The 19,283-nt window shown below is 43.0% G+C and overlaps 1 protein-coding gene across 3 annotated transcripts in view; it reads left to right on the top strand.

Annotated features, from left to right (window-relative positions):
• Nucleotides 1-19,283, top strand: part of ST3GAL5 (ST3 beta-galactoside alpha-2,3-sialyltransferase 5) — a 248,752-nt gene that overhangs the window by 22,171 nt on the left and 207,298 nt on the right. The gene's annotated exons all lie outside the window — the stretch shown is intronic.

Here is a 19,283-nt window from a genome sequence, read left to right as displayed (position 1 = left end):
GAGACATGAATAAAGTTATCCCAGCCTGCCTTTTTCGGACAGGAGTATGTGTCCCTAGGATCTTCAAGCTACAAACACTTCACTGAAAAAGCTCTGGGCAGTCGGACCATGGATTCTGCCACTTCAAAGCCCTTCCTTGCTTTCTTCCAAAATTAGCCCATTAGTACTTAGCCTATCTGCTTGTTTTAAGGGTGGTAAAAACGTAGCCTTTACAATTGGAAACAAATTGACGGCAGTCTGGCTTGGTATTTCATTATAACTTCTGTTGAGCGCAAATGTCCAACTGGTAGGATTATATTTAAAATTTGATATTTTTTTCAAATTGGGTACTATTTTCATGGAGCCAGTTACAAGTAGGTATGACGTGGCACTTTTTGGAGCCATTTCCTGCCAAAGTTGATTACCTTTGTCTTGTCGCTGTTCACTTTCTCCTCCCCCACTTGCTTGAACACTTAGCGATGTCAAGAAAATGTAATACCCTCTGGAGGCCATTTTGGTTGGGTCAACTATAACCTTGGCACATTGAAGAATCTCATTAGCTTTGCCATCAGGCTTTGTAAAAAAGCACCCACCTTTCATTAGATGATTTCTAAGAGAAAGCACCTAGCTTTTTTATATGTTCTCTTTTGATCATCTGTGTACAAGATACAGTATAGGGCCTCTGTGCAGGCCTGCTTTGACACTTGGGTAGTGCATATTTTTTTTGTCACTTCTGAGCCTTTATTAACAAAGTATCCCGATTTAGACACTGAATTGTACTCTGTAGTGTACGCCATGTGTTCATCTTAGACCAATGTATGCCCTAAGCACCCTAACCCAGCGTTTTTTTTCTAGAAGTGAAGTATTCATGAATAGGATATTTCTGACATAGCTGTGCCAGAAGAGCACAATCCATGGTTTAATCTGCAGCACCACAACGGGCATCAAAGCTTGGCTGACAAATAGTCAAACAATTCTCTCTCTCCACTCGAGGCTCCAGCACATCCAGAAGAATACAGGCAGAATACTTTGCGCAATATCCAAAGATGCTATCAAACAATAACTATTACGGATGGATCCGCCACCTTTTTTATACAGAGGATGGGATAGAACTAACTCCATAACACTGGAATTATGCTGGATTAAACCAAAAATCGCATCCTCTTGAAATAAAGATGTCTATAGGCTGCGTGGACCTGGGCTGCCATTAGCATGGCTAGACTGTATTGAGGCGGCAGTTCATGATGGTTCAAGTGTAAAGTCATTCCTCTTGCGCAGAAGCATACAGGGGGCTATTCAGTTGTCTCACTTAAATATCCTTCTTTTTTGCAAGCCTCCCAAGCTTCTAGGGTACAGTATTACCTACCCTCTGTGCTCATATATACTTTCTTCAGACTATTTAAAAATTAACCAACTTTTATGGCTGTGCTCATGCTTAGAAATCCCATGCGTTCTGTTGTTACTCAAAATGCTATATTTTACTACTGTAATTATCTCGTAGTTTTGTTCTGTATTTTTAAACTTTGCCAGGCTTGTGCTGTTCGTTAAATAGCTTTTGTAGGATCCTGTTTAAAGTACCTTTGTTCAAGTTTCACCATCCCTACAGGGAGTGCAGAATTATTAGGCAAATGAGTATTTTGACCACATCATCCTCTTTATGCATGTTGTCTTACTCCAAGCTGTATAGGCTCGAAAGCCTACTACCAATTAAGCATATTAGGTGATGTGCATCTCTGTAATGAGAAGGGGTGTGGTCTAATGACATCAACACCCTATATCAGGTGTGCATAATTATTAGGCAACTTCCTTTCCTTTGGCAAAATGGGTCAAAAGAAGGACTTGACAGGCTCAGAAAAGTCAAAAATAGTGAGATATCTTGCAGAGGGATGCAGCACTCTTAAAATTGCAAAGCTTCTGAAGCGTGATCATCGAACAATCAAGTGTTTCATTCAAAATAGTCAACAGGGTCGCAAGAAGCGTGTGGAAAAACCAAGGCGCAAAATAACTGCCCATGAACTGAGAAAAGTCTAGCGTGCAGCTGCCACGATGCCACTTGCCACCAGTTTGGCCATATTTCAGAGCTGCAACATCACTGGAGTGCCCAAAAGCACAAGGTGTGCAATACTCAGAGACATGGCCAAGGTAAGAAAGGCTGAAAGACGACCACCACTGAACAAGACACACAAGCTGAAACGTCAAGACTGGGCCAAGAAATATCTCAAGACTGATTTTTCTAAGGTTTTATGGACTGATGAAATGAGAGTGAGTCTTGATGGGCCAGATATGGATGGGCCCGTGGCTGGATTGGTAAAGGGCAGAGAGCTGCAGTCCGACTCAGACGCCAGCAAGGTGGAGGTGGAGTACTGGTTTGGGCTGGTATCATCAAAGATGAGCTTGTGGGGCCTTTTCGGGTTGAAGATGGAGTCAAGCTCAACTCCCAGTCCTACTGCCAGTTCCTGGAAGACACCTTCTTCAAGCAGTGGTACAGGAAGAAGTCTGCATCCTTCAAGAAAAACATGATTTTCATGCAGGACAATGCTCCATCACACGCGTCCAAGTACTCCACAGCGTGGCTGGCAAGAAAGGGTATAAAAGAAGGAAATCTAATGACATGGCCTCCTTGTTCACCTGATCTGAACCCCATTGAGAACCTGTGGTCCATCATCAAATGTGAGATTTACAAGGAGGGAAAACAGTACACCTCTCTGAACAGTGTCTGGGAGGCTGTGGTTGCTGCTGCACGCAATGTTGATGGTGAACAGATCAAAACACTGACAGAATCCATGGATGGCAGGCTTTTGAGTGTCCTTGCAAAGAAAGGTGGCTATATTGGTCACTGATTTGTTTTTGTATTGTTTTTGAATGTCAGAAATGTATATTTGTGAATGTTGAGATGTTATATTGGTTTCACTGGTAATAATAAATAATTGAAATGGGTATATATTTTTTTTTGTTAAGTTGCCTAATAATTATGCACAGTAATAGTCACCTGCACACACAGATATCCCCCTAACATAGCTAAAACTAAAAACAAACTAAAAACTACTTCCAAAAATATTCAGCTTTGATATTAATGAGTTTTTTGGGTTCATTGAGAACATGGTTGTTGTTCAATAATAAAATTAATCCTCAAAAATACAACTTGCCTAATAATTCTGCACTCCCTGTATAACCCAGCCGACCCTACACTTTTTACCCCTTCTTCGACTGATGGTAACATTTGGTAAATCTAGGGCCCCTGCAAGTGAGGATGCAACTGCAGACCAAGTTAGTGTCTACTGATATATAGGTTTACTACCATTAACACTTTTGAGAAATTGTTCTCCAGACAACCCTTTAACTTAATGACCTACTGTGAAAGAATCTGCAGCAAACCGCCACCATATCTATAAAGGGTGTTTGTGCTCTTTGCATGTCCTTGAAATTCATAAAAACCACCAAAGAATAAGCCCCCAGGTCTCTAGAGTGCAAATGATTCAACCAACATGAAAAAAATGGAGACATCTCCTATCTTCTAATTCCCTTTGGAAGTCAGCCATTTTTCATGATACAATATTCAGTCATTTCTTTTGATATACAGAACTGGTGCCACTTGGGTCAACCCCATCTTCTTTAATAAGCACGACCTGGAGCTTGATGCCTGCATAGCTGCCACTGCACATTAAAATTCCTTCTTTCTAAGCCCTTTTTTAAGGAGAGTATAGCAACGCGCAAGCGCTGCTTTTCCGACGTGTTGGTATGTATCTGGGCTTTTAACCACGCCCACCTCACGCCCGTCACCATCACTCGTTCATGGGCTTGCCTTTCAAAAATACTTTGTTCGTTGGTAAATGCTGTACATTTGTCCCTTCTTGGGGAGGTTTAGTTACCGCCTTTAACATCGCCCCTGTTACGTGACTAATTGCACTTTTGCCAATATGTTTGACTACGAGCAAAATTATTTTTCCTCTTGTGTACTGCTTTATGCTGATGCCGTGGCACTTTAAATCGGCTTGCTTGTGTAAAACCGTATTACTTTTCATTTTCAATTTGCGTGGCAAGAAAAGTCCGGTTAAGAGTTTACAACTCTAATAGCTCTAACTCAAGGAAATGCGAGATCCACTGCATTGCAAATGCTTGTTTAAGATCAGCCATTGAGTCTCTTTTAGTTAATGGGGCCGAGGACGGATTTGCAAGCAATGGTTGGTGGGCCGTGGTTGGCCAGAACACGTGCATCTCGTTATATTGGTGATCTTGCCCATGCAATGTCAATTTCCTGTCTCTCTTTTGTTTGTTTTTGAATATATATATATATAATTAGTCTAGGCAAGTGACCCTCTTCCCTTCACTGGTGCTCCCCCTCATTGATGGCCCAGATTTGATCAAATCAATATCTAAAGAGGAGCCGTGGCGTAACTCGGTGGGAGCTGAGTAAAAGCTTTGAGATTATACCGATGTTCAAAATATCCTTCATCCCTCTGTTGCTATTGGTCTGTACAGGCCCCAAGATGAGGTCCTCGTCAGTTGATGGCCTGTTCTCCTAATCATAAGTCGAGTGTTTCCTGGCACAGGTGTTATTGCACGGTGACCATTTGAAATGCCGCCGTTTGACTTGCTCACCCAGCTGCCTAGTGTGACGGTAGAACATAGAGTCCATCATAGGTGAAGCTTTTGGAGGGATGTTTAGGCGCGGAAGTACTGGGACAAACGGCTTCAAGGAAGTTGATTCCTTCAACATCCGAAATCCCTTTTCCTGGAGGCGTATGCACGTAGCGCTTTGAAGCTGGGTATGCCTGTCTGCCAGATCAGCTGTATTCAGGGCATCAGCAGGGGTGCAGGTGGGAGCGCGCCTCCCATCATAGTTGCTCGACAAATACCCTTGTATCAGGAGCGTTAGAAGTGCTTAAACGGAGGCTGTAAGCGGTAATCGGTAGATAAACTGGGACCCTGCTGCTGAAGTGGAGCAGAGCGCGTGTTGGCGCTTTTCCACAAGAACAAACAATTCACCGAAGTGCCAGGGGTAGCGAAAGTGATATCACACACCCTTTAGAGTCCTTTTTTATTCATAGACACATACTTACGCATACACACAAATTCACACTTACACACACACTCTCGCATAAACACTCTCACCCCAAGCACACGCATAACATACATTTAAAAACATTTTTTACTTACCTCAGCTGCCATGGAAGGGCATGTTCCAGCTAAATGTATTCCATTTTTATTACACTATTGGTGTAATAAAACAATGACCGAAAACGAACTGTTGAGCTCTGATATCCGCGCTGCTCCTGTGTTTCTGGCTTTGAATTTGCCAGCTCTCAGGGCAGGGGTCGGTAAGGCAGTGCCAGGGGTAGCAAAGGGCAAGCCAGGGATCCCCGCCCTGTCATCACCCACCCGTTCGTGATTCTCTCAGTAAGAGCAGCACGGGCCGGGCCGAGGCTTCTGCAGCCTGGCTGGCTGCGTTCATGCCAAGGTGGGCGAGGGAGGTCTCTGCACTCAGTCAGTGATCAGCTGCCCGAGGCGGCGACTGCACACATTCAGTGCTGCAGCTCCACCCGCGCCGCTCAGTCACAGCAGGTGTAAATGCTATTACATACCCGGTGCAGCCATGAAAATTGCAGCGTGTTCACAGCAGGCGATGAAAACATAATGACTACGTCCGCCTGAAACATCAACGACGGGAACCACATTTCACAAGGTAAACTGGACTGCAGAAGCAAGGTGTAGGTGTGTGTTTTTTTTTTTTTTTTTTTTTATATCATAGCTTTCTGCAACAACCGGACACCTACAATGGTCGTGGTCGTCGTGCTAATGGTGGCACTTTTTATCAACAGTGAGACTCATACTTTGTATGAGTTCAAGAGTGCGCTGGTGTTCCAGAAGTCCGGGAGTGCCAAGCCGGCGCTCCGCCGAGAGAGGGCGCATCCCCGGGGTTAGTGCTGGGATCCTGCCTCGGCAGCTACATTGCTTACAGAAGCCCCAAGTAAGCAGGCTTAAGGTTGAGGGCTTCTTCTGTAGACATTGAGGGGTTCAGCAGTAACACGAGGCTCACTCATGCCATCGACAGCCTCCCCTCCCCGGCTCCTTTCCAAGTCAGGCAGTAGTGTTTGGGGGGAGCGGGTGCGGGGGAGTTAATACATTTTGAACTTTGTCCAAATAAGTCAGCGCCTGTAAACTGAAAACTCGCTTAACTTTCCATTTACTTTACCAGGGGAAGCGGGATAGACCACGGAAATCATGAATTTAAAGAGGGTATGGTTGTTAAAGCCTGCCAGTCAGATAAACATGACATCCAGGAGCAGCCATTACAAATGATGGCACAACAAGTCATTGCCGGTGAAAGGTCGGAGGGTGGTCAGTGCCAAAATGCACGCAAAACGTGTTGAAGGCTTCAAAAATACATGGAATCAGGAAGGACTATTGGCAACCTGAACTCACTAGCCCCCGCACATATATGGCCAAGCAAAGCCTTGTGCTACACTTGCGTCATTTACACACTGATTTACAAGGTACTCGAGGAAAAGAACATGTTCGGGAACATCATAAACAACAGTTGCAATTCAATAGGTCTCACATTTACTTGAGTTAGAGCTATTGGCGTTGTAAATTCATAACCGGGCTTTTCCTGCCATCTAAATCGGTCAACCCTGCCACATAATTTGGTCCTCTCTGCCACATAATTCTGGTGGCCCTGCATATAACTAAAACACTTCCATTTACCTTCTTCCTCTGTCTGCAGCAAAAAATGAAAGTATTGCTATTTTTTTTTTTTTAAATGTTATTATCTTGCTCCCTCCTAATCAAACCTCCAAGGCAGTAACAAGGCACGATAAACGTAAAGCATTTACCTACGAAATCAAGGGAATTTTGAAATGCAGGCCAAGGAATGAATGAAAGTGGTGGGCATGAGATGGGCATGGTGAAAGCCCACAGAACTGTGGACCTGCTGCACAAAAGAAAAGGCACCAAACCCTGTCTGCTGCACCCAGGTCCCGACAAATGACCCTTGAACCAATTTACCTCCTGAGGGCATATTTGCATGAAGCTTCTGGATTATCGATTCGCTCTGCACCAGTCCGCCCAGTGTCCTGCACCGAAGAACCTGCTGTGCTCTAAGGTTCCCCCCAACCCTTGCGACCTGGACACTCCAAGGGGACCACAAGGATTCATCTTTAAACTTACCTGTGCAGAGCTTTTCCAAATGGTCCCTCGCAGTGGCCCTGCACCAGCTCCAGAGACCTTCCGCTGCTCCCGCTGGAACCAAGAGCCAACCAAACTCCTCCAGCTGACACACACTGCGCACCGGCAACCTCGACCAACCTGCAAAAGAAGAACTTGGTAAATTAACTGCATGATTTTATGTTTCCTTTTTCAAGGTGATCCTCCATTGATTCCCATGGTGCGTAATTACGCATGAAAAGACTATTTTTATTTAACTTCAAAAAGTCATATCTCAAAAAGTACTTAACTAATTCTGATGATCTTGGTCTTAAAATTTATATAGAAATCCGAAGTATTTTTTATTCGTGTGAGTTGCAAGATTGATACTGTGAGAACAACAATTTTTTTGCACTTCTCCAAGATTAGCCTTACTGCTCAACCAAGCTACCTCCAAAAATTAGAGCATTAGGTGATCTAGTTTTACCCCTGTAAACCAATGTGTGGTTGCCTGGACCTCCTGCACAGTGTGTCTAGCTTTGCACACTAGAGTGGCAGCTTCCTACACTAATCAGCTTTAAGAGTGGAATCATGTATATGTTAAATAATGTGGGACTCTGGCATGAACCCTGCGGTACACCACAAGGCAGAGTGGAAGGTTTAAAAGAGCACTTGCCCATGGCGACAGTCTGTTCTCTATACTCTAAGAAAGAGCTCAGAAGATTACAAACCATATCCACAACGCCAATTTGCACTAAATGCCATTTCAAAATAAGGTGTTAAGAGAACCACCACTTTGCCAACCTTATCCAGGATATATCTGACTTCCTCTGTAGCAGCAATAAGCGCTGTCTTAGTACTGTGATCTTTCCTAAAGCCAAAGTGAGCATCATCCAAGATGTCGTGCTTGCCTAGGTGATATGCTAAGGTGGAGTTAAGATGTGTTTCTAAGATATTTGGCTAAAAACTGAAGCCTAGAGATCTGTCTATAATTTTGTTTCTTCATGGGTGGTCAAGAGAGAGTTTTCTAATTGGAGGTCTCATGGATGCCATTCTCCACTCTCTGGGAAAAAGGACCTTGCTCAAGATGTTATTGAAAAGTACAGTGACTGAACTACAAGATATTCCAAGACATCTTGGTATATTTTTGCCAGGCAGGGGTCCAATGGTGAAGTTGATTTTGTTAGCTTCATTAATTCTAATACTATCTCAACTGAGAGAAGAGGAAAATTCTTGAGTGTATGGTGGCAATATTCCATAGAGACAACCTCTTCATAGAGATCTTCATTGTTAGCCCTAAGTGCCTCAGGGGTATCCCCACGAGATCCTGATATATGGTCTCTACTTTGTTTCTAAAAAAAAATTAGATACATATTCACATAGCTGAGACAACGCTATGGCTGGAAGAGCTGGTGGAGTTGATAACTCCTGAACCATTTGGAACAGCTCTCTGGACGAATTGCTGGTAGATAGGATCTTATTCATGAAAAAACATGTTTTTTTCTGCTATGATCAGTTCTTTGTACTCTCTTATAAGATGTTTGTATTTAATCCTTTCCTCAGGAGCATAGGTATTCATTCCTCCAAGCTCTGCTTTTTATAAGTTTGAGCTTTGGAGAATACCATGGGACAGGTGGTTTCGCTCTGTGGGATTTAAAGTCTTTCAAAGAAGCCAGTTTGTTAACTGCCTCTTTAATCCAATTACCAAAGCTAGAAATCGTATCTTTTATCTACTCATCAAGGGATTGCTGGATGACTCCAGGATGTCCCCTAGTTGAGCTCTATTAACTTTCTTCCAAGACCTGCCCTGATGGCAGATGTTGGGCACGCTAGGCTGCTGTACATTAGGTTTAAAACTTGGATAAAAACTAACCTCTAAATGGTCAGACCAATGCTATGGCGAAGACGAAGTAGTCAAATTCAAGATCACTGTTTATTAAGCATAATTATGCAATGACACTTAAACGGTACAACGATGGCTACGCAGACATTAAGACAGTCCTTACATGAGCCCTAAAACAATGACAACATTAACATGGCTATGATGAAGTTGATAGTACAATTTGAGCTGAAACAATTTAGTTTTATTAAAAGGAGATAAAGAACGAGCCACAGATCTTTGACTGTCTGAAGATGCACTCTGAAGTTACATTAGTAATGCTGCATCAAATTGAAATACATTTGAAAAATGTATGGGGGAGACACTATTATAATTATTCAGGGTTAGGCAGAAGGGCTTTGCCTTCTTGTTACAGTCCAGGAGGTCAGGATATAACTTGCCACAGGATTATACATAACTGGATCATCCACTCTAAAACTAAGTGTTTGTAATTTTGGACAGGTTACTATCGAGAAGTGCTTAAATGGCATGAGCAGTTTTGAGCTTATATGCTTGTTTTTTGTTCAAAATAGGATAATGTTTGTTAATGTCTCCCAGTCTCCGAACTCGGGCACAGTGGTCGAAATTAGGACCATTAGCAGGAACTTTAGCCTGGAAGGATCTGGCAGGCAGATGCTTTGTATGCTTTGTCAACATTTTAAATCTACAGTGCAGCGTACACGGGGGAGGTAATTTCGTTTAAGTATTGCTCCTTACCAAGCACTAGTTACAGGTCAGTTTTGAGGAACTTGCAGCCTCGAAGCATGGCTTGAATTTTGCACTCTTGAGTGCGTCTTAACCGCAGAAGCTGCGGCATAATCAATGGGAGGTGGATCTCACCAAGAACGACCGAGGCCGCTTTCATTTACACAGTTTCTTTTTTAATGAAATGAACAGGAATTATGTTGGCGTTTTCCAGGAACAGAGACTTCAAGTACCACTCTGATATAACACCCCATAATGATTTCGATTTGGACGCGTCCATTGTAAGACCAGAGACGTATGATAATATCTGAGATAGGCAACAGTCCCAGCTCCAAGAATAAAGGGGAAAGTGGTGTACCCTGACTTTGATTCAGTAGGGGGTCTCAGAAAGGACTTTTCTGTCTCTTGCAGTATCTATATCTCCACAGCTCTGCGGCATAGACCATTGTTGCCTTGGCCTTTTGCCTATATACTTGTAGGATGACGCTTAAATCCTGAGTGACTGATTTTATGCCGATCCATTGGGTGGCATTGGCTGACCGCTGTAAATATTAGCTGCCGTTTCGACGTGGTATTGGCAGGTCACTTTGCTGTTAAATTTTTGACAGTTTCGAGCACCTGTCCAACCATCCTTGCAGATTGTTTTCAGAGGTGGGGCTGACATAATTTACATTATTTTTTTTGTGCATTAATACATAAGTCCTTGCGACAACAGAAGATCTCGAAATTGCCCAGTGACTTGTGCAATTGATTTTGCATGCAAGACAGTATTACAGCTTCCTCTGTGAAAAGGAGGATGGCTATCTTTTTAATGCACAGCTTTTGGGACATCTGGGTTCCCTGTGCAGAGGAATTCTTCAGACTCATTTTAAAAGAGGGAGTACCAAAGTGGAGCAAGAACACAACCCTGAGCAAATTTAAAATTGGGAGTACATTTCCCTGCGCTTCCATAGCGGTCTCGGGTGCTTGTTTCCTCATGTACCATTTTAACAGCATGGAGACTAGGTTTTTCCTCCCCCTGTTTTTCCAGTGATTTCTGTAGCTTAGATCTGTTCACAAGGTCAAATGCTGATTTAATGTCTGTGAATGATGGATAGAAGGCAGACTTGAGCACTTTTGCACACTTCACACAGACCATATATAGTTTTACAGCTCCATCGGTGGTGCTGATGCTTTTGCAGAATCCAGCCTGCATGTCTTTCCGAACCATCTTTTGGTCCGCCCGGGCCTGCAACCTATTCAAAAGAACACAACCAAATATTTTTTCTGTGCTGTCCAATAATGATATAGGTTTATCGTTGCTGGGTAACATCTTGGTTCCTTTTTTTTATGGATGGGTACTATAATGGCAGATCGCCATGAGCAAGGACCACAGCTGTATCCCAGAACTGCATTGAATATCATGGTAAGGACCAATAACTGGACCTTGCATTTAGAGCGGAACATATGAGCTGGGACATAATCTGGGCCATTGGCTTTATTGGACTTCTGTTCCAGGATCAGTTGTTCCACATCTGGGTGCAGTATGTTTAATTATTCCATTGGTACAAGGGTGACCGATTCGTACACTTGTGGTTTATAATTGCTGTTATAAAATATGCCCTTATAACGGTGCACCCAGGTCTTCACGGGAATATGGTGATCTAGACTCTTTGGCCCATCCCTGACTATTCCAACAATTCCCCCCCCCCCCCCCCAGCTCTGCTGCTACTCTCTTCTCCTGCCAAACACATTTCAGGTGGTCCAGTTTCCTTTCGCTCAATACGGCTTCATATTTTTTCCTCGCAGCCTTGAATGCCTGCTGGTTTATTGCTGGAAAATACAGGCCCTGGTATGTCCTAATCACTTCTGATTTAGAGGTTCCACAGTCCGTGTCAAAGCACCCTGTGTTTGGTTTCCTGTCATTCTACCTTGATGCCTGAGGAGCGGACCAATAAGGTGTAAGCTCATTTGACAGCATCTTATAAGTTGCTAGTAACATATCATAAACAGAAGTTGTTCTAGGGATGCCATCAACGTGTTCCCTTCTTTCAAGTAACTTTCCCTATTCCATGTTACCACTCTCCTACTGCTGGCTGGGACAACACTAGTGGTGAAACGCTTGAGACTTTTCTGTCCAGCCAGGATTCCACATTTCGAGCACAGAGGGTCGTGAGCGCTCTCAGGCCTCTGGATAACTTCGATGTTCAACACCGGATCGTTCGGGATGCTAGTTCTGTTGTTGCTGCGAAATGTAGGGGCCACAGGGCTATCCGCCATGGTTCAGCCATTTAGAAATCAGACGGGCAGTTAACGAAAAGTCTGCCTTTTCTGCATCACCGGAGTTGAATGAGGCTGCCCAGTTCTGTCAGCGAGATGCCCCAAAGCCCTCCTCTTCGCTTAGCATGTCATCCCATAAGCCTTCAGGCGGGTGGATATACAAATCTCCACAGACTATCACATAGTGTTTATCACTAGTGTTCACCTTTGTCTTTTCTTTATTTCACTGATAACTTTGTTTAGTGCTGTTAGCTGGTCCTCCGGTTTGTCACATTGGCTTAGTTTGAAGTACATATTTAGGACATCTATTAGGGTAAGCATTTTCTTTTGGACCTTGGACAACCTAACATGCAGCATCTATAGGGAAGTCGCAGATGATTCAATTTTTGTTGCTATGCAAGCCTATTTTGTTGAAACCAAGTGAAGAACTACCCCCCCACCCCCGCCCCCACCAATTGCTCTCCCTCCTTTGATCTTAGTGGCCTCCGTGGCAAAGCCCATATAGTCCGGTGGTGTCAATGTAGGGATGGTGCTGTTGCCAGCCCACTTCACCTGGAAACAACAGATCACTTTGGATCATACAAGATCCACCAAGTCGTTATGTTTGAGCTTCAAATGCTGACTGGCTGTGTTCCATAACAGAATGGCAATCCCTTTTGACTTTTCATTGGGTTTTATTACCAATCAAAGTTTTGCAGTTGTACTCTGGAGACAGGGCTTGCCTTTTACTAAAACGATGCAGTCAGGGTGGGGCGAGCTTTGTGTCCGAGTGTATTGGAACTATTCAATGCTGCTGGTACCCAATGCCAGTTGGTATCATCTACTGCAGATTTGAACCTCCTTTCCTGTTGAATGGCAGCTGCTCTACTGGTGGTATTTTCCCACCTAGTGATGTCTTGTTTTTGACATCTTTCATCAAGCCAGAAAATAGTGTGAACCAGCCCTCCATCCTTTTGGAGGTGCCCCCAGACTCTTTGATACTCGTTATTTGCTGCGACTTATTCAGTCTGGTGATTTTCTTGGCTCCTGACCCTTCTTTGTGGCAGCATATCTATTCCCATCACATGCAAGCAGTCCATGCTGTCACTAATCAGCTTCGGATTGACTGGCATCTAGAACTCCCCTTTGTTAAACGCTCTTGATTGCCTGAGAGGTGAAGTTTGAGTGGACACTCCTGATTCACCAGTTTAATGTCTTGCAGTAATATCCAGGAGGGCGCGGGAATGGCCCGAACACTTCCAGTAGGCGCGCCGGGTTTAATGGTCATGGGTGCCCCGAGTCTGGGAAGAAATCAATAAAAATGAACTTTGTTAATGTTTGAGGGGCCACAAGGGTACCAGAGGCAGGCAGTCAAACTGGCTGATTGGTTCTGGCATGAAAGCCCTCATGACTAGTTTTAATGGGGCAGATACACCGCTCAATTCTTTCTTAGTGGGAATTAATGCGATTTCTTCTCGTGTATTTAGGGACTCAGTTACTTGGGCAGCGGTACCTCCTGGGGGATGGACTTGCGATCGCATATGTCTCTCTTCTGTTTTTTTTTTTTTTTTTGTTTTGTTTTAAAAAAATACAAATTATACATGCCTCTGGTTTGTTTCAGTTTTCTTGGCTTTTTCTTTTTTGGGGCTACTGCCAGTTATGATGCAGACTCCACCAATAATTCAGTTGCGGTGCAATACTTTTGGGGCTGTTTTATTTCTTCTGAACATTGCCTACCGACACTTGTCCTCCCTCATAGCCCTATGCTGATTCTCTAAAAAGGTCTCTTAGACTAAAAATCTCATCCTCTTTGGTTGTAGAGCTTTTCTGGATTCCCTCTGTTTACCATTGGCTTATTCCTGAATCCGACTTCTTTCTTGCTCTCCTTGTTGGCGGTAACTGGGCTGCTATTGGACTTGCTGGTTGCAACCGTCTGTGTAGTGATCCCTAGTAGCTGCTTACCTTGGCTTATAGTATGTGGTCCTTTATTCTCGTTTTCAGTCAGTAGCATAATGTTTTAGAGCTACACCATAGTTATCAAGGTTTTTAGATAGTTTAGGTTCGAATGGTTTGTCACATCTGAGTCTCTTCACACCTTCTGCCAGATCTAGGGAGCTCCATTGTTGGATAATGGACTTTTTATCAATTATGCGGTCGTTTTTATCGACTTGTAGCCCCCATTGATCCTACAGTTTCTCTAGATACTAGAAAGGATATGGAGACAGAAGATTAATCAATGGGTGTAAGCAGATGGCCAGCTGGGAGACTGATGTCAGCCTGTGTTGATGCTTCATGCTTGGTCGTTTTCATGGCCATAGCTTCTAGTATGAGTGTTAGAAGGTCATTGTTCTAGTCATTGTTGCATACTACTTTCTCTAGTAGAGTAAGCACCGAGCTCAGCATCTGCTCTAATGAGAACAGGGATCTGGGGATTGAATAGTCTTGGCCGGCACTGCAAGGAGAATTTTGTGTAATCATATTCTCAGCCTAGAGGATCCCTGATTCTGGTGACGGAGAGACCATAAAACTTCCAACTATTGGATCATTTATAGTACAATAGACCTTTGATAATTCCTCCTTCTTGATTGGCGAAAAATTGTGTCCGCCTATAGTTCCCTCTTACATTCATCATTTGGATAGGAATGCCCGGCAGTGTGTAGTCATTCAACAATGGCAAATTCAGTATTGAATCCACATGCAGTAATATACATGGGCTGGTTTGGGATAAGTCGTTGTGCAGGTGTGTTGCTCTAGGTGGAGTTGCAAAAACCTTTTTGGTGGTTGGGGGAGAAGGTGAGGGGGATTTTGGGGAGAAATGATACGGGATGGACTCTCATGTACTTTTAATAGTTGTTTGCACCCAGTCGTTTGTGGGATAGGCAATTACTTGCTTTCCTCTGATCAGTGTACAACCATATGAGGTTCTTCTTTTTGAATCAGGTTTTGTTGTTTCTTCTGGCTCCCCTGTACTTGAGGCACTCTTGGTGCTCACCATACACCTCTTTGGAAGACAGCCAGTGATTTGGATCAGTGGAAAGGCTAGAGCTGCGTTTATTTTGTACTGATGTTGTTAGTGCCAACCTGCCCTACCATTAGGCCTATTTCATTCTTTCCATGTTCCGTGCTAATCCCGTCCAATACCAGCGTGTTACTCGTTAGGGGATTAGGTGATAGCACTTTTTTCCAAAAGGGGCTCCATCCCCTTTCCTCCCCTCCATTTATTTTCTTTTATAGCTGAGCTCACTCCCACCTCGAAAGAGTTTTGGGGGATTTTTTGACCGCGGAAACTTGCATAGTAATTGGTAATACTTCTTTTTTTTTTTTTTTTTTTTTTTTTTTTTTACTTTTCTCTTGCACTATAGTATTCAAATCGGGGGAATCACCTGCTTTCTTTGCCAATGGGTCTGAGCCTAGAGATTTCGCCTACACCTGCACTATACTAGATGGTGAAGATTTTATATTGGCCATTTTGCTAGCTGGTCCTGGAGCAGGCCTCTGATTACTTCTTTTATTCAAGGGTTTCTGTTTGTAATTGGCCCTCAAATTAGGCATACTGGAGGACTTGGGTAGCAGTAGTTTGGTATACAAGCATAGAGATCTTCGAGGAATCAGAATGCACTGTTGTGGTTTTGTAATAGCTATACTGTTGTTTGACATGTGGAGACAATGAGTTGGCTATCAAGCAATCAAGGCCAGTCGTGCAAGGATATGGGCTAAACCACTGAGGATGTGTACAGGTTTTCACTGTGAATGTCAAATGGATGGAGTAATCACTGCTGTGGCCAAAGTTAAGGTCTGTCTGCATCTAAATATCGGGCAGGTGGACCACTATGTTGTTGGGGGAGGGAACTCCCATGGTTTTACCAATCCTCACTTGAAACCAAGCATGTTTTGGGAGTTAACCCATTTCCGGCCAGTGCAATAATTCTCCAAACCATCTGGAATCTCTGAGTTACCATCTCGCGAAGCTCTATCCAGATTTTATGGGCCTGCTGTTTAGCTACGGAAGCTTTCCATCTAGTCTGTCTTCTTTTTTATTAAATTAATCAATTTCCTTTTTGTAATCAATTATTTAGATTTAGAATCATTGCAAGGATCTTTAAGGGATCTTCAATTTTTGCATGTGGAGTGTCATAGATTAGAGTATGCATGGTGTGGGTGGTGCACTGCCATTACAGACTACACATTTTCAAATGAAATTATCATTAAATTTGCACAAACATACAGTTTTAATGCAAAATCTATACAGCACAGAAACAGTAATATGTGCAAATCAGCATCAACTAGTGTACTGATTTGTTTTGATTGTATTCAAATATTGTTTCCACCACGCTTCTCAACAAATGTGCTTAATTTGTGTTTTCCTAATTCTGATGTATTCTAAAATATTTTTACATTTAATTTACTGGTATTTAAATTTCAAGGTGTGTTAGAAAAAAATATCATCCTACAGCCTTTCCGTTCACACCCCCAGTACCCAACAACATTGTCACATAAATCCTCTTACTTCACAGTCAGAGAAGAAAGCACCAAGCTCCCTTGGGAGACAGCCTAAAATGTGATCTCTGTGTTTGAATGCACAGCAAATATGACAAGACGAAACAAAACTTAAAGGCAGTTTACTGCTCATTCACTTAAGATCTCAAGCATGGTTATTTTGGGGGTGTTTCAGCACCCCCACTCCTCTACTTAAGCACCTAGGGCATGAGTGTGAAATTGAGGAAGAGGATTGCTTAAGGCATGGTGTTAGTAGAGAGCACTGACCAAAATAAACAAGCTTGTAGGCAGAACATTGTTTTTCACTGACATGCAAGATTGATGAAATGGTAGAGGCAGAGAAAGTAGAATCATTGAAGCAGAAAGATAGGCGGCAAGGCAGCTTCTCAAAGAAGTACGGAATGCTCACTGCTGTGAGCTAGCATACAAGGAAGACAGCTGAAAAAAATGTGCACTCTTGTGGAGTGCTCCACAAAAAAAAAAGATAAGTTCCCAGAAAGTGAACACTCGTGTAAGAGTACAAGGGGCCAGTCAGAGAGCTGGTAAAACAGGGTATGACAAGCAAATGTGAATTACAAAACACAAAGACAATGGTGAGCATTGGGCAGAACGCGTTGCCCCAATAGGTCTTTGCAACATGATCGCTGTAGGCTTTGACCTAAAAACCAACACACCACAGCATATATTTTTAATGTTGCAACGATAGCTACTTGCATGTTGTTTGCAGGATAGATTCTGATTATTTGTATATGTACATTTGCTCTCTGCACTTAAGTCATTTTACGACTATTTGGCAAATATGGATAAAAAGCATCTAGAGTTGCCCATTACCTACTGGTGGTTAAGGTTGTTCCGTGCATTTGTCAGTTTAGTTTGCTACACAGTTTGTCTGTCAGCTCTTTAGCAGTAAATGCTTCTGCAAGGAGCGAACAAACTCCCCAAGGCCTGGAGCTTTCTTATTTTGAAAATATGCAAAGGTAGGGGGAAGGCCCTGAAACGAATCCGTCCATTTCTCATTTTTAGGATCAGTGTATAAAGTGATTGCCGAGTTCTCCGCAGAAGTCTCTTGCAGTGAACACTCGGCTGTGCCAACCCTGGCTTGTTTGCACTTTGGTCGGTTTATGGATGTCACGGGGAACAGTTTATTTATAGCATTATTATTGCAGTTTCCAGTAGCAGGAATGGTAATATAATATTCTGGCCTTGCTGCTTAAATGCATGTCATTTGCCTATTTTTCAGGAATTGAAGGGCCAACAGGTTTATATTAATTTTTAGTCCTATTCTGTACAACAATTACGTTTTCGGAAGTTGGTGTGCTTCATTTTTGCAAATCTAATTGCAGTTGTTAAAATAAGATAAACAGTGTCGTCCATGAATTGTTTTTAAATAGAGGCGTGCAAACGCCAGGATGTATTTGTCACCCCATTGCCTATCACTGGGTGGCTTTATCGACTGCCTCAGTTGCTTCTTTCTTATTCCTTTCTTGTGCTGGTCTCTCTTCTAGAGCATCGACTGTGTTCCTTCCTCTTGATTGGATGCCTTTATTCCTGATGACCTTAGGACGTGTCATTTCGGCAAGTCGGGAACATACTTTTATTCTTTTGTTTTAGCACTCCACGGGGGTGCATCTTTTTCATTGCTCTTCCACTGTTTGTTCACCTCACATACCGGCTTCCTCTGCTCATATCCACTCCTTTACTGTTCCCCATTGTATTTGTCATTAGTTTGAAAAAAAAACAAAAAAAAAAACTTTCTGACAACTCACACCTTAATACCCCTCGTTCACGGCCATGCTCCTCCCTCCCAGATCCACCTTTTCATTTTCCTATTTAAAAAAAAGAAATGGCTTTTTTCCGAATGTCAGTAGCTGCATACGTCTACTGGGCCCTTCGCTTCTATTCTATTTATGCTCTGGTACAGTTTTTCTGTTATTTATTTGACTACTCAAAGAAGCATGTTCGTGATCTCTGAATGGTAAATTAAAAATACAAGCAAAAGGCCCGCTACAGTGTCGACACCTGTGCGCATGTAATTGCATCACGACGCATCCACACGTACTGTTCGGCATCTTGGCATGCATTTGGTTTGAGAAGGGCCATTGCAGAATGGCAGCCCAGGCATACTCGTGTGTCCTGACACGCCAGCAGCACGTTTAGAGCATGTTTTCTCAAACAAAAAGCATCCCAGGATGGCTTGCGGTGCATACTGATGCATCATCGTGCACTGGAGTCCATTTGGACTTTATAAACAGTACCTGGCGAAGCATGCAATTCACATTATAAAGGCAAAATGTCTTAGCTTTGCCAATGTGTGTTACCTTAATAGCCCTTGAGGGTAAATCATTAATCATTAATTTGCTTTCACTGTGAGAGCTCTACTTATTCAGCATTACGTGTTGTAGAGAATGCATTTATATCCCGATGCCGTGAAATAATTTACTTTATGGGCAAGTTATTTTGGAGCCAGTTCTCTTTTACAGACAGTACCTCTATTTTACTAAGCAGAAGAAGGCGTTGGAAGGAAATTCTGTGTTTAACACCGAGCAGGTGATAAGTAGTGCACAAAGTTGAGGTTGATGATTTCTGTCAATGGAAAACCTATGAAAAAGGTGCGTTGTCAGATGATTTGTGAAAAATTAATGCATGGTTGTGGAGAGGAGAGATGCCAACCATGTTTCCGGTTCTTGAATTTTAGACCCGATTCCGAGCTGGGCCATTATATCCTGTTTGATGGTGAATTCATTTCTTATGAGATCCCAATGCTCAAATGATGAGACCAGCTAGAGATCGCAGGTTACTTCTATTGTAGTGACCTGGTCAAAGGGGGCCAAAACAAGGTTGA

The sequence above is a fragment of the Pleurodeles waltl genome, chromosome 1_2 (genome assembly GCF_031143425.1).
Source record: "Pleurodeles waltl isolate 20211129_DDA chromosome 1_2, aPleWal1.hap1.20221129, whole genome shotgun sequence".
Taxonomy (NCBI): domain Eukaryota; kingdom Metazoa; phylum Chordata; class Amphibia; order Caudata; family Salamandridae; genus Pleurodeles; species Pleurodeles waltl.
Note: the sequence above shows the minus strand (reverse complement) of the source record. Positions and strands in the feature narration are given on the sequence as shown.